A 12,778-nucleotide genomic window follows, 5' to 3' on the forward strand; every position below is an offset into this window, starting at 1 on the left:
CCTGAGGGGTAATATATAATAAATAAATAAACCTCCGGAAACGGCACGTTAATATTACTTTATCTTGGTCAGCAGCACTCATCTTTTTGACCTATTTTATTTCTCCTAAATGAGACATGGATCAAGTGGCGCAAGATGAACTCAGATATGCGACCGAAGTAATAGTCATTGTGCTATCTCGCCACGATGTCAGAATCGTCCTTAAGGAAGCTTTTAGCGTGTCAAGACACTTAGTTACCTTGTACTACGATTTTTTTTCAGAAGCTACCAGCTTAAGCTTCTATGTAACTGGCAGAGCTTGTGCTCCCGGTTTTGTTTTGGTAACTCTATATTATCAAGCGGGGAAATATGTCTGCTGAGCTTCATATATATCGGTGCCGGCATAGCAGTTGGTTAGGGCGCTTTTTTAGGCAGTCCGGAGTGGCAGTAAACACACAATGCCCGGTTATTTATTTATTCAGCTATTTATTTATTTATTTATTATACCTCCAAGGCCCCAGAGATGGGGTATTACATGAGGGATGGGCTTTGTTTAACAAAACAGTGATTCGAGAGAAGCCTTGAAGTCATGAGCTTCGGAGTGGTGCGTGATGTCGGCAGACAGACCGTTCCAGTTCCTGGCGGTTTTCACAAAAAAAATGATCGTAGATGAGATATAGTCTGCGGTGGGGCAGGACACACAGCTTTGCTATGGATAATGCGGCTGGAGAGACGATGAGCTGGTAATATAGCTGAAACGTGGAGTGGTGAATGTTAGATTTTGTGAAAAAAAAAGTCTAGAAATAAGAGGTCGTAATTCTAGATTAGTAAGACCGGCACGGGTTTTTAGTTCAGACACGCTTGCATGATAAGAATATTCAGAGTAGATGAACCGGGCTGCACGGGTTTGAATTGATTCCAGTGTATTAGATAGGTTATGTTGATGAGGATCCCAGACAGAGCATGCATATTCTAACTTAGGGCGCATATATGTAACATAAGCTAACAATTTTACACATGAGGGAGCAAGTCTTAGGTTCCGGCGGAAAAAACCAAGTGTTCGATTCGCGGCATTGGCTAAGGTAATGACTTGATGTGACCAATTTAGGGCAGTTGAAAAGGTTATGGCGAGGTACTTATATGAGTCTACGGATGCAATTGCGGCGCCGTATATAGTGTATTTCTCTGATTGGTGATGCAGTCTACGATGAAAAGAAACTAGCGCGGTTTGTTTTAGAATTGAAAGACATCAACCATTCGTTACACCATAATTCAATGCGTTTTAGCTCATTTTGAAGCAAACACAACTCTGAAGTGTTAGTTATGCGTAGATAAACCACACAATCGTCTGCGAATATTCGAACGTTAGAAGAGATCTCAGTAGGAAGATCATTAATGTAAATTAGAAAGAGTAGTGGTCTGAGAACTGTGCCTTTTGGTACGCCCGAATGGACAGAAGATCGAACACCTGAACTCTGAACACCAGATACCATCTATGAAAACGTTGTACTTCAAATGTGCAGTGGCATGCTCTTCAATAAGGGGCCTTCTGTTTTGAAAGATCAAGCACTGACGATTCTCACAGTTTTAGTTCTATATGCACTTTAGATATCTTTTATGAACACAAAGCGCTGAAGTACCATTTAATATGTGAGAATGTGTTCCTTCTGCGGCACCTTATTAGAAACTGTCAAGCAATTGACATAGGAGGGCATTGAATACATCTCTTCAAAGTAGTAGTCGGGAAAGTGGCATCATTTGCAGGAATTTTTAGTCGATTATAGGCTGTGGATATGCTTCTTCAGCTTCTTCGTCAGATTTGTGTTAACGGCGCCGACCTTGGCACCGATACAGAAGGGGTTTCGAATAATCAACGGAGACCGTTCGGTTACCTAATAGAATGTTAAGTTCTTTACCAGCCCGTCAAATGCCGCAGTGCTACACGCATAACGAGTGGCGTAGCACGTAGGTTGCGGTCCCAGCGCAGACGGATATAGTAACGAATAAAAAGCCAGTAAATAGGTTAACAGGGGGATGACGACGTTTGGCCAGATCATTGGATGCTGTATCACCTTATCTACAAGTGTCTTCCAATGATCGCAAGTAGAAGTAGTTCTGTCATGTCCCTTTTGCTACACTTGTTACTCGTATCGTGGGCTGAGAAAATATAGGCGCGTAATAGGAGTCATGAAATAATGTTTCTGCTCAAGGTACAGACGTGTCGTCTTCCCTTTGACGACAACTGCAAATTGACTGTTATATGTAACAGCCGGGTGAGTTGCCGCGGCTCACTCAACTCGTTAATCATTACGGCATGCGCAACAGTGTCAAAGAGAAGATTTAATTTGCCCCCTGTTGCATCTCGTGTTTTGCATATGTTGGACGAGAACACGCTTGTTATTTAGTCCAAAGTTAAATTAACCTAATAAGAACATTCTCTACATGTATAACAAAATATGTTCGAAAGTGCATTTATTTTTCCGGGAGAAGTGCAATAATTGTCAATAATGTTTTCTTGTGCTTAAGGAGGCTGACTATGAAATTAGTTCCGAAATGTAAAGATGTCGTCGATCACGCCTTTTCACTTTTACACCTAGCATTATAAAGGTAATTCGTTCTTGTGACTTTTGCATAAAACAATACGTAGAATGGAACTTTTCCCTTATGTGTGCATTACCCCTGAAGAATACCTATCGCGGGACGCGTAGGTCCATTACTTTAACACGCACAGGGTGGCAAGAGCTACTCGTGGATAAATATATGTGCTATCCCGAGGCATTGTTAGCATACTTGTATCTCTGCATGTTCGCTGTCCTTTTAGTGTCAGCGGTCATTCTGTTTTCCATGCACTTCTAGTCTCCGAACTCTGCTTTTGGCAGTCGTTGAAAACCTAATTACTTATAAGTGACAGTGAAGTCAATTTTTCTTTGAATGTGCGTCATCAGATAGGACCTTTCTAGAACCAAGTAGGTGAGCATCACTTCTAAGAATTTACCACAACAGACACGTCTCCATTGACGTCACATAAATACCTACCGGAGAAATTATAGCATCGAATATATTATAACGCATGTGATGTTCAACAACCGCCTATTCTTTGCATTAGGAATGACGAGAACTACTTCCTGATATCTAGAGGTGCATTCCATAGGTATATTCAATATACTTGTATCCCTTGACGATCATAGTCCTTTTAGTGGCAGCTGTGCTTTTTTTCTTTTTCTTCAGCTGCCAATCACCGACCTTCATCTTTGGCAGTCAAGCGAAACATCTTTACTTAAAAGCAACATTCTGGTCAATATTTCTTTCAATGCGCGTCATCAGATATTGCATTTCTAGAAACAAGTAGGTGCGCATCATTTCTAAGAAATTGCCACCGGAGAGATGTGTGCATTGGCGTCACACGAATACCTACCTACCTGAGAAGGGATAGCATCCACTATATTAAACGCATGTAATGACAAGAGCTACTTGTGGATGAATATATGTGCTATCTCGAGGCATTGTTAGCATACTTGTATCTCTGCATGTTCGCTGTCCTTTTAGTGTCAGCGGTCATTCTGTTTTCCATGCGCTTCAAGTCACCGAACTCTGCGTTTGGCAGTCGTTGAAAACCTAATTGCTTCTAAGTGACATTGAAGTCAATTTTTCTTTGAATGTGCGTCATCAGATAGGGCCTTTCTAGAACCAAGTAGGTGAGCATCAATTATGTAGCAAGTCAGTGAACCTTTTTTTCTTTTGTAACATTATACATTATGTCGTTACCTTCGTCCCTTGTATTTTGTTGTTTACATATGAACTCACTTGTTAGGTATCATAAACTATAATGTACGGTAGAATACCTTTATTAAATAGGTCTTGCTGAATGTTTTCGAGATTCTACAAAGATTGAATGTTCATACTTTAATTTAGTATGCTTATGTTATTTTACGTACTTTTACTGCTACTAATAAAGGGCTTTGAGGATTTATTTGTTTTCTGCATAATTGCTTGCAGGAATATTTGTTTTAATGGCGGTCTCATCAGTTCAATTAAAAAGAAAACGTACATTTTCTCTTGCACATTCTAACAATGTGTATATGGTAAAGAATACTAGCATAACGAACGTATCTCGCCGGTTGATTTCATTTACTAAACAGATTCAAAGGAGTGTCACCAAAGATCAACACAACAAAAATTTAATAGAGAATTTGCCCACATACGCTCACACGCACACGCACCCCCTCTCAGACACACACTAGCACAAACACACACTTCGCATCAGTATGTTCACTCCAGGAAAATTCACTGAGACCGACAGGGAATTGAGCATCTCTTTTCCACCTACGCCGTCCCTTGCAGTGGTCCATTTTAGTAAAACCACAATAGAAGCGTCTAAATGTTGAGCTGTCATTTCTTACAAGGAAATATCTTCCATTCCAGTGGAAAAACCAGTGTCTTCCGGCGCCTCCAGTGTGAATCCAGTACGTTTTCTCACGTTGGATTACATTGGAGACTGCGATGCTCGATAGCCACTCAGAATCAGAGTGGCTACCAACAACATCCTACGGAAACAACCCCCTACGGAATCACCACCGAGTGTCATCAACTCGCGAGAGTCTCAGAAAAGCGTTGCCGAGTGTACCAAGGGTTATCTATAGTCGCAAGAGAAATATTAAGACACCTAAGCGCACGCAAAAATCAGCCAACATCATTCCCCCGTAATAAAAGCATGTTTTCGCCCCAGGTGCTAAGCCTTCCCTTACATTCAAGGTGAAATTGAGATTGAAAGCACCTCAAATATTTGTACACACGAAGCGAAAACTTGCTCAACTTGTACAAGTTCGGATGTGATTTATATGACTGAGTATTTCTTTTGTAATTCTGTAATAAACAGTATATCGGTTGAACGGGAGAATAAATGAACGTCAGCATAAGCGTACATCGGGCGGACACAGATAAAAACTTTTTCAAAGCCGTCGCCAAGCATTTAGTTCAGCAAGGTCATAACTTTGATGAACATAAACTATACATCATACAGTCAAGTTCCCGTTCTGAACGAGAAAGAAAATACAGGGAGTCATCAGTTATGTATAAGTTCAAAACATTGCAACCAATGGGCATAGTCGTTCCAATGGTAGCTTTTGTATATAGTCCTTATGCAAAATTTCATTATATAGGGAACAATGCTTAGTTCGATTTGGTTGCTCAGTGGGTTTTTTCCTCGCGTTGTTTATTTTTTTTTATTTATATATTTATTCTATTTCTTTTTCATGAGGGCAGGTTTCTGCTACTCCATTTATTATCTATTTAAGAGAGACGACACGGAGTCGACCTGCATTGAAGCACATAGTAGAAGGGTGCTATGCATGCGGCCGTTGACACGCCGGATGACGCAAGGCCGTGGCACGGGCCGTGTGCACAGTAATCTCTCTTGTGACTTCTGCACCCTAACAGCTATCACTCCTTCGGTCGTTGCTACACGCACCCGACTTATCCGCTCTCCCCCTTAAATGAACGCTACCTATATATACGGTGCCATAGAAAGCCTTGAAAAATGCAAGTCCATTTGTCAAAGCGTTGGCTCCTGCTTTTACCTTGTTCTCGTTTAGTTCCTGGGTTCACATCAGTATGTCCTCGATGATTTAGGTCGCAAAATAGTTGCAGAGATTGCGAAAGGTATCCCTCTCGCTTCGCGTTATTTTCCTGCATTACTTGATACGCGGGCGGCCTTGTAGCATTATGTTAACAATGCAGTGATCACTGCTTAGGTTTAGGTTCGTGTTGGCGCATTTCCGGTTGGCGATGTTCTTTATGAATCTCAGGTCCGGCGTAGTGTCTCTGTAGACGCCTTTGCCCATTCTGGAAGGATCTTGTGGGTTAGTTATTAGCGTGATCCGTATTACCTCATCGTTCTACTGATTGTGGCCTTTAACATTCTCCATGGTGTAACCCCAGGCCGCGGGTGGAGTGTCAACGTCATCCAAGATGATGAGTGCCGGTCTGCCCACCACGTTTAGCCCACTGCGAAAAAGCGAGCCAAACTTAACTCGGCGTGCTTTCTTTTTTTTTGAGACGGCATGAGTTCGAGTAGGACGTGGTCTATATTTCGTACGCCGATGTAGTGTTCAACAACCTCTATGTTTGCGTGTCTCAGTGCGATTACTATTGCTTTTTCATCTAAAGAACTATATGATGTGTATCCTGATAATTTCGTGGTCCTGCCAGTTTCCTGGATAGCGGTTACGTCCTGTGCTTTCTTGGTTTTTATGAATTGCTACAGGTTCCCTCTCTAGCGGTGAAACCCACGACCACGACACTGCCACATTACTATGCACTCCTTACCCAGCGTCACGTGTAATACTCGAGTTCTACACGCAGCTGTTCTCAGCCTCAGGTTGTCTGATGTACGCCTTGCTCTTTACGGGCCTCGCTCCTAGGCGTCGGGCACCTTTCGACCCGTTTTCCAGCTGCGCTTCTCTACACTCGAGGGCGTCGAACCGCTTCGACATCTGCCCTCGCATCTGCACTATCTGCTGTTGTAGATCCGCACGCAGTTGCACGAATTGCTGTTCTAAACCTACGAACATTTCCTGGAACATGCCTTTTACTTTTCCAAACGCAGAGTCGCTTTGCACGTCTGCTTTATCATTTGGCCTTCACTTACGCGGCGGCGTCTCTCAATTCGTGGAAGACGCCGCCGACGTGCACCGGCGGAGCTTGATTTGGTGTCGACGCTCTACTAGCTGTGGGCATGTTAGGGGCCATGTCTGTCATTTTTGGGTTTATGAGATTTGCGTTTTCCACTTTAAGAGTTATTATTTCCTCACTTAGCGTCGCGTTTTTCTCGCGTTATTTACCCTAGCGTCTGGCTAATCTGTGTTATTTCATCTTCTAAGGCGTACCCGGTGCGTGTAGGTGGAGCAGCAGCTCGCCTGGGCCCGGATTCTTGTCTCTCCTGGGGTGGATCGGGATTTTGATCTTGTCTTGGGTCTTGAATGGGACCTCGAACTGGTCCTAGACTGGTTCCTGGACCTAGATGGGACTGGGCTCTTGCCGACCCGGCATAGTCGCGGTGATGAGCTTTCGGTTTGTTGCCCTTCCGACCCGGTCGTGCTCTTGCCCGTTTCTTCGCCAGCTTGTTTGTTTTCGTTGATGTGGTCGGGTATTTCGGCCTCTGCTTCTTCTCCTCTTTATCCCTCCCACCGTCTTCGTCAAACAAAATACCGTATCAAGTATTTTGCCTTGCAGCGTCTGTCTCCCTTGACGTGACGTTGCCGCAGAACTGACATCTTGCTTCACACTGACGTCTTTGCATCGGGTTCGACAAGCTGCATTCTCTATATTTTTTTTCGTCGGGGCTACGGCAAACATCCATTCTGTGTGCCGGCATGCCGCTTTCATAGTAATTGTCAATTTGCTGCTTGTATAGCGAGCCCCAGGACCACAAGTGCTCCGTATTTTACGTATGCCGGCACGTGAAGTCCATCGAAGCGTACAGTTAGACTGTCTGTGCAGCCCATCCTTTTCACGTGTAATATGCCTTTATTTCTTGCTGTAACTAGGCTGCCTGTAACATCTGCTGAGCTTTCTTGAGCTACCCTCTTATGAGCCCTTCAAACGTGTTTTCCGGTGCTGCTCTGTAGGCGCTGGTTTCTTGTTCTTGCTCTCCCATTCGCACCTTCGTGATGGCTCCGTACCACCTGGCTCGCACTTCAAACTGCGTACTGACTACCACGATATTTTGCTTGTAGTTTATACATATGCGGTCTTCTACTGCTGCTTCGCGGATGACGCCAGTGGCGTTTCCCAGGCAGCAGTACATGCGTGCCTGCCTGTACTCTGAAACCTTGAGGGCTCCACATGGTCCCACGATCACTTTGTTGTCTTCTGCCGGTGGATGACGTAGACGGCTTGTTTTAATAATTTGGGGCGTGGTTCGTTCCCCTTTCCAATTGAAGTCCCCAGCCGCTCATTGGCGCACCTGCCCCTCTTGGCATGGTTCAGGTCGGGCCTGATCCCTCTTCGGATATTTTCGTGATTTTTCTTCTGCAGATTTCGCAGCATCTCGGGTCCTTGGTAAATTCCTCCTGTTGCATCTCTTCTCCTTCCACGCTTATTTCCTACAACTTGGCGCTGCACGTGGTGTCGAAGAGTTCTATAGGGCACCCGGACGTCCTCGTCGGCAGGTTAGGCATTGGTCTCCTTTCCGCCTCGCCAGTGGCGGAGGCAATGGCTAATCATCGTGGAGACTCGGAATTATCGATGTGTGCCAAAAAAGTGGGCCCAACTTGCAAATGTTAGTACCCAGTAGTTCCGCTGAAATTCCTCCGTCGATTCTTTCAGAGATTTTAGACAATGGTGTGATTTTCCACAGAAAATTATTTGAAAACTGCGATGCCGACACGACGTGCGTTCTCTATCCGCGGCTTCTACTTCCTTCAGCTAGGAATAGACACCTGAGTTATCAACATCATCATCAGGCTCGTTACGCCCACTCCAAGGCAAAGGCCTCTCCCATACTTCTCCAACTACCGCGGTTATGTAATAATTGTGGCCATGTTGTCCCTGCAAACTTCTTAAGCTCATCCGACTACTTAACTTTCTGCCGCCCCCTGCTACGCTTCCCTTCCCTTGGAATCCAGTCCGTAACCCTTAATGACCATCGGTTATCTTCCATCCTCATTACATGTCCTGCCCATGCGCATTTCTTTTCCTTGGTTTCAACTAAGATGTCATTTACTCGCGCTTGTTCCCTAACCCAATCTGCTCTTTTCTTATCCCTTATCGTTACACCTATCGTTCTTCTTTCCATAGCTCGTTGCGTCGTCCTCAATTTAAGTAGAACCCTTTTCTTAAGCCTCCACGTTTCTGCCCCGTAGGTGAGTACTGGTAAGACACAGCTATTATACACTTTTCTCTTGAGGGACAATGGCAACCTGCTCTTCATGATCTGAGAATGCCTGCCAAACGCACCCCAGCCCATCCTTATTCTTCTGGTTATTTCTGTCTCCTGATATGGATACGCGGTCACTACCTGCCCTAAGTAGATGTATTTCCTTACCACTTCCGGTGCCTCGCTACGTACCGTAAATTGCTGTTCTCTTGCCGGGACCGTTAAACATTACTTTAGTTTTCTGCCGATTCATCTTTAGACCCACCCTTCTACTTTGCCTCTCCAGGTCAGTGACCATGTGTTGCAATTGGTCCCCTGAATTACTACGCAAGCAAACATCATCAGCGAATATCAAGTTACTAAGGTATTCTCCATTAACTCTGATTCCTTATTATTCCCAATCATGATCTCTGAATACCTCCTGTAATAAAGCTCTGAATAGCATTGGAGGGATCGTATATCCCTGGCTGACGCCTTCCTTTATGGGAATTTTGTTTCATTCTTTATGGAGGACTACGGTGGCTGTGGATCCGCTATAGATATCTTTCAGTATTTTTACATACGGCTCGTCTACACGTTTTACTACGGCTCGTCTACGGCTTGTCTGATTCCGCAATGCATCCATGAGGGCTTAGGTTTCGACTGAATCAAAAACTTTTTCGTTATCAATGAAAGAAATATATATACGGGTTAGTTCTATTACGCACATTTCTCTATCACCTGAGGGATGGTGTGAATATGGTCCATTGTTCAGCAGCCTTTACGGAATCCTGCCTGGTCCTTTGGTTGACAGAAGTCTAAGGTGTTCCTGGTTCTATTTACGATCACCTTAGTAAATATTTTGTAGGCAATGGACAGTAAGCTTATCGGTCTATAATTTTTCAAATTTTTGGCCTCCCCATTCTTCTAGATTAGGATTATGTTAGCATTCTTCCAAGATTCCGGTACGCTCGAAGTCATGAGGCATTGCGTATACAGGGTGGCCAGTTTTTCTAGAACAATCTGCCCACCATCCTTCAACAAATCTGCTGTTACCTGATCCTCCCCAGCTGCCTTTCCCCTCTGCATAGTTCCCAAGGCTTTCTTTACTTCTTCCGGCATTACCTGTGCGATTTCAAATTCCTCTAGACTATTCTCTCTTCCATTATCGTGGTGGGCTTCACTGGTACTGCATAAATCTCTATAGAACTCTTCGGCCACTTGAACTATCTCATCCGTATCAGCAATGATATTTCCGGCTTTGTCACTTAACGCATACCTCTGATTCTTGCCAATTCCAAATTTCTTCTTCAGTGCGTTTAGGCTTCCTCCGTTCCAGAGAGAATGTTTAATTCTATTCATATTATTGACTGACACCTGATTATGTGTATGAAAATTTCACACTGTTCAGACCTTGTAGATAACCAGTTGAATATGACAACAGAGGTTGCCTTCAGTACTGCAGTAATTTCTGTCATACAGCAGGGTTTTTCTGCACTAAATTAAAATTCCTGATCCAGCGACAAACTTCTGATGCTCGACGGACATTGCTTTGTTTTGACAACAAAAGTGCACTCTGTCGTATGTGGGTTGTTACAACTGAAAGCTGAAGCATTACAACAAATGTTTGTAGCACTGCGGAAAAGCTTCTCGTCACAATACGCATTCTATTAACTCGGCAAACTCCTCTAGTGTATACTATCGCTCTCTCTCTCTTTCTATATATATATATATATATATATATATATATATATATATATATGTATATCTACAGCCAAGTTTCCCTCTGACAAAAACTATATTGTGATGACACACCTCAGTTACCAATATGTCAGTGATACTAGGATTTTCTCTATAAACCAGAGTAAATTTCGTGGCGATTATAGCAAGTGCGTTCACAGGAAACTGCTTGTGCTAAACTCTAGAATGAGCATAAAGGTGTAATGAAAGTGCACATTTTTGGGACAAACCAATGTCCATGTAGACATAGTGCCGATGAACCTATAACGTCCAAGAACATATTACATTTAAATTATATATGTTCCCAAGGCGCGTTGATATGGCACCAGTTCCTTTCAGCGCTGACAGGAGTTCCAACCAGCCTGATTCATGACAAGAATAGTCAAGTGTAACTACCTTACTGTGGCATTGTCGGAAGTGAAATGTACACATACTTTTTGAGCAGATGTGAAGGATTGGATCAACTTTTTAAAATTAGGTTCGTTTCTTAGACTGTTTTTTTGTGTTCATCCCCGACTAACACCGGTGAATTTAGGTGCATGTCAACAATAAAAAATTGATAGAGAATTGATCGGTAAGTTTATGCATATACATTTCACATATCCAAAGTACATATTAATTCAAATGCCAAAACATATCTTTACTCAAAACGAAAATATTTTTCTTTTCATGCTGCTTAAGGTAAACATTTAGGCTCACTTGCATGCAAGGAAAGATATCAATTTGCTGCATACCCGAAGCACAAAGAACTGAATGTGATAAGATACACGATTGTTATGCCATAGTCGTAACCACAATGAAAAGCATTTCAAATATAGCCAACGGTACTTAAAAAGCATGCGTTCGCTGGCTACTTTACCTACCTCCAACCATATTTTGCAGTGAAGAAATAAGGATCACCTAATGATGGCAGTAAGAGCGTTAGAAGATGTTATTAAAGCGTTCATTTGTTCACGAGCATGGGCATACATCCACCATACCCTAGCAGGCCTTGAGGCCATAGCTTTAATAAAGACGTTTTCGGTACTACTTTTTAAACCACTTAGCAGCGCATCTAACACGAGGAAATGTAGAATGTCGAAGTAATAAAAACACAGAGGAATCTGATTGTACATATAATGCAGGTGACACAAGATTATGCATGAAATTTATCTTGGTGCAAATGGGAATCTTTTCTGTAAACGTTTAGAGCTCACTGAAAAATTCCACCAATAATGTTCGTCTGATGACCGCTAGAAAAACATTTTGCTGCACTGCATATTGCACAGCACACAGTACAAAATAATAAACCGGGTGACATAATAGCAGGAAATGCAAATAAAAACACGGCAGACACTCATCTTTGGTAGCCTTTGCGTAGTGAAGAAATTTTTTTTTTTTTTTTGCGACGAAACAGTGCTTTTGAACTGGGCAAGCGGCAACAATCGGCACGGGCTGACTGGCAACTGTCATTGCCTTGGTTTTTTGCCGAAATACAGGCCAACATGAGAGTCTGGGAAGCCTGAAGTCGCTGAGTGCGTGACATCATAGAGCACCACGTTTTTGTTAGATGCCGGCTGAGGGACTCCCCAGTACAGCCTAAGAACTTTTCTGTGTATGGCTTCTAAGCACTGATATTGACTGTCTGAGGGTGACATGAGATAATGATACGGTGACCCAGCTACTAGGTTTGAGTGAGTCTTTACCAGATAAAGCCCTCCTAAAACGTGTAGGTAACCTGCCGCGCTCACATTATTCTGCAGCCCTGAATACGATTCGTGTCTTAGGATTGCGCTGCTCGAGACAGATGGTAAAGGTAGACAGATCATAGACATTGGAGGATATCACATGCTACTTAGGTGTACCACGACAGCAGTGAAAGAGCTGCATTCCATCTGCAGAAGCCAAGTCACTAGTTCTGGCACATTCGACACGACTTACCACAATCACCTCGCAAGTATGCAAGATGGTTCTGTCAAAGTAGATGAAGGCCGCTACGCAGCTGCATTCTACATTTCTGCTCTGAGATATACCTGGTATGGCTGTCTGAACTGTATAGTTTCGTCGACAATTGGGAAAAGCGCGGTAGTAGCTTCTGCTCTGCGCAAAATAAAGACAGGGCCGCCACTGAACGTTGTTGCTCTTACGGACTTGAAGGCCACGTTGCAACAACTCTACCGTGGTCTACCATCCATGAAGTTCCCTTGCGAATCACTAGCACTTGTG

The sequence above is a fragment of the Dermacentor andersoni genome, chromosome 7, assembly GCF_023375885.2.
Source record: "Dermacentor andersoni chromosome 7, qqDerAnde1_hic_scaffold, whole genome shotgun sequence".
Classification (NCBI taxonomy): Eukaryota; Metazoa; Arthropoda; class Arachnida; order Ixodida; family Ixodidae; genus Dermacentor; species Dermacentor andersoni.